Raw genomic sequence first — 4,398 nt, 5'->3', positions numbered from 1 at the left:
GCAAGAAATAAACAAATTCAAAAATTGGCAAGAAATAAACAAATTCAGAAATGGCAAGAAATAAACAAATTCAGAAATGGCAAGAAATAAACAAATTCAAAAATTGGCAAGAAATAAACAAATTCAGAAATGGCAAGAAATAAACAAATTCAAAAATTGGCAAGAAATAAACAAATTCAGAAATGGCAAGGAATAAACAAATTCAAAAATTGGCAAGGAATAAACAAATTCAAAAATTGGCAAGAAATAAACAAATTCAAAAATTGGCAAGAAATAAACATTCAAAAATGGCAAGAAATAAAAAAATTCAAAAATGGCAAGAAATAAACAAATTCCAAAAATGGCAAGAAATAAACAAATTCAGAAATGGCAAGAAATAAACAAATTCAGAAATGGCAAGAAATAAACAAATTCAGAAATGGCAAGAAATAAACAAATTCAAAAATTGGCAAGAAATAAACATTCAAAAATGGCAAGAAATAAAAAAATTCAAAAATGGCAAGAAATAAACAAATTCCAAAAATGGCAAGAAATAAACAAATTCAGAAATGGCAAGAAATAAACAAATTCAAAAATTGCCAAGAAATAAACAAATTCAAAAATTGCCAAGCAATAAACAAATTCAAAAATGGCAAGAAATAAACAAATTCAAAAATTGGCAAGAAATAAACAAATTCAAAAATTGCCAAGCAATAAACAAATTCAAAAATGGCAAGAAATAAACAAATTCAAAAATTGGCAAGAAATAAACAAATTCAAAAATTGGCAAGAAATAAACAAATTCAGAAATGGCAAGAAATAAACAAATTCAAAAATTGGCAAGAAATAAACAAATTCAAAAATTGCAAGGAATAAACAAATTCAAAAATTGCCAAGAAATAAACAAATTCAAAAATGAGCAATGGCAAGAAATTCAGAAAAATTCAAGAAAGAAAAAAAAAAAATTAGCAAAACATCAAGGTGAAGTAGAAATTCAAAAAGGGGCAATTGCAAATGAAATCAACAAAAACTCACGCGGGAAGAAATTAACAAAAGGGGCAATGGAGAAACAAAATTAAGAAGCGGGCAATTATTAAAATCTCTTAAATAACATGCCCCAAAGGCGACAGCCAATTATATTCTCGTCCATAAGACACTTCACAAGACAAACCATAGACATTTTCTTCCCGTAAAAAAAAGGGCCATTCCCCTTCATGTTTGTTGACGTAAAACATAATCAAATTCCGAGTTTATTCACAGAAACAAGCGCCAGTTCCTCTTAATACAATTATTTTTATTACTGACATAATTGATTATAAATAAATATTCCCACCCAAAAAAATAAATAGAAACAAATGGCCTGGATAACATCCAACAGGAAAAAAAAACACAGAAACAAACATGACAAGTTACAGAACAAGATACAAACCAAATAAACAACATTAGTTTCCTACAATAAACAATCATTACGATTATTTTCCCCGCATCTTCCACGTCAATATTCTGTTTACTCCATACAAACGCAAATATAAATATTTTATTTTAATATATTTCTAAGAATTTAATTTTCATAAAAATATGATTTTTTCGCCCAAAATATTCAAATAAATATTCCGCCCCAAAAAAAAAAAAAAAAATTGGGACATAATATTTATTCGTTTTGCGTGTTTAAATCGAGCTGTCCAATTTAATTAAATAACTAAGGGACGTTAGCTAATTGATTTTCCAATTACAAACAAAATGTATCCGAACAACGGCAGCAGCAGCAACCTCAGCCGCTGTAATTACTGGTGTGAGAATTTGCATTTTTCCACGCGTGGGAGGGGGGGGGGGAAATAAAAATAATAAACAATAATTATTCCCCAACACTCCGGGCAAATCTCCGAAAATAAGGAAACAAAAAAAAAAAACGGGGCTTCAAATCGAATTAAACGCGAGATGCGGAATTATGGGAGTTTATTTTGTTAAGTTATTATTATTATTATTATTATTCTGCATTAAGATTATTCCTACAGATTACAATGGTTGTGGAGGGAAGGCATAGATTAGGGTTATCGAGTTCCATGATGATATATTTTTCTATTTTTTTGCGTTGAGATAAGCGGAGCAATTCACTGTGATAAGTTATTTTATTTATTTTTTCAGACCTCCATGTGCATTTTTAATTAGATCATTCCGTGTATTTGTTTTAGGAGTGACTATAAACGCGATTTCTTTCCCAGAGTGTATTATGTAATTACGGTATATGCGTACGGAATTTACTCTTGTTGATTATGGTCACCGTGAAATGGGAACTTTAGAACGAGCATTATATAATTTCGAATATGGTTATCGCAATAATTGTTAACATGATTCCTGGGGGGGGGGGGGGAGGGGGTGAAGCTATAACCTTTAACTTTCTTACCATGCCAAATTTTTTTTTTAATTATTTATAAAATAAATAGGGAGAGATATCATATTCCGTTGTCTTAAAGTTTCCCGGCAATCCGTGGTAACTTTAGGACGAGAATTTTTTTTTTCTGCTCTTAAAGCCATATTAGTAGGTCTAGGATTTTTCCATGACTTTGCATATATTTTACGCTTATTTGTACGTGCCGCTTAGTTCTATTTCATTAAATGGGGTTTGGGGAGGGGGGGGGGCAAGCCACATCAGTTAACCTTCAGGGCCACACAGGGTCCGCGGGTCAAAGATATACCATATATGGCTTAAAGGTTGGGTCGCAATGAATTTCTTAAAGAGAAAGTTTGAGTTCTTACCCTTTAAATAGCATTGAAATTAACAGAAATCGATTATAATAACATATAAAGGTATTCTCTTTCGAAATTTTAATTTTTTTTTTTAATTTTTTGCATTAGGGGCCGTTCAAGTATTACGTAAGCATTTAACGTAAATTTCGTCATCAGCTCTGTCCCTCTGAATCCTAACTCATATTTTCATATAGGATGGTTGATGACGTAAGCATTATATAAACCCCCCCCCCCGTCATCAAAAGTCAGCAAATCGGAAACTCCTCACCCCCCCCCCCCATCGATGATGGCGTACTACTTGAACGGCCCCTTAAAAAAATATTTTTTTCTCTCGTCGGGGGGGGTGCAAGAGCCCCCTATGCCCCCCCCCCTCCGGCGCGGCGTACGTTTCTGATCCCAACAATATGCGTTAGGAGGAAGGGGGCAGTGCTAACGAAATTTTGCTGACGGGGGGGAGGGGTCAAAAATAACTAAAAATTAGCTGACGTAATACTTTAACGGCCCTTTAATTGCGTTCCACGAAATCTACTGCTACGCTACACAACTCTTGTACGTGGATATTGCACTTTTCGGGTTGTGCTGCCATCTAACTTTCAAGTTGAAAGAGAGAAGTTATCTGAAAGAGTTTTTGGTTGAATGTAATTTAAGGTTGTAGGCCTGATATTTTCTTAAAGATTAATTAATTTTTGGCAAATTTAATGATGAAACACGTGCTGTCATTCGTTGAAAAAATTATGTTGTTTGATAAATTTGATACAATATATATATATTATTAATGTCGCCTTGAAGTGAATTAAATCTGTGTGCTGTTCTCTATGTTCCTAATTGGAAAGGAGATTACAATGTGATGGTGAGATATTGGTGTCAATTCCCGTTATCTGATTAGTTTATTGCCAATTTCTATCTCGCAGGCATCGGTGCACAGGGCAAATGGGTCTGATCAACACCATTTGCAGCAGAAGGCTTTCCGCACGAAGCTCGTGATGTCACTGAAGGTCACCTCACCTATAGCCATTATATATAGCATGCGCCATCTTTACCCTTATGTAGTATATCCAATAGCTATAGGTGATATCACCTTCTTCAGTGACATCACGAGTGTGGCAAGATGCTCGTCCTCCACTATGAAGGTTACCGTCCAGCTCCACGGGTTCAAATCCGGGAACAGAATGTCAGAAAAAAAGTTCTTTACCTATAGAGCCTGGGGCGACCACCGATATAGATAGCGCTTTTATTTCCCACCAAACACCACTGGTTGGAAATTTCCGTGTGTCGATGTATGATCGGAGTTGGTGTGCGACGAAATAGTAGTAGTACCAGTGACGTCACGATCTTTGCGCGGACGTCTTCTGCTATAGATGGTGGTGTTGGTCTGGTGGCTAGAGCGTTAGATGCACTTTTTTGTTCGTTTGGAAATCACGGGTAAGGGGGTTTTGCAAAATAGATCTACTTTATATTTGATTGTACTTGAGGTTCTGTGTGCGGTGCTACTTGTGCTTAAACGATACACACATCACACTCAGAAGTTAAGGAACTCTAGCGCATGTAGTAAACCAAGGGTATAGCAGGGGGGGGGGGGGGGAGACTTGGGGGCCTGGTCCCCCCCCCCCGAAATGCTAGAAAATGGCCGAAAAAAGGGAAAAAGATGGCAAAATTAATTGTTCAATCACT

This window comes from Pholcus phalangioides, unplaced genomic scaffold (genome assembly GCF_987345545.1).
Source record: "Pholcus phalangioides strain wild (caught in Gottingen) unplaced genomic scaffold, Ppha-v1.0 ptg000018l_1, whole genome shotgun sequence".
Classification (NCBI taxonomy): Eukaryota; Metazoa; Arthropoda; class Arachnida; order Araneae; family Pholcidae; genus Pholcus; species Pholcus phalangioides.
This window is presented reverse-complemented; position numbering follows the sequence as displayed.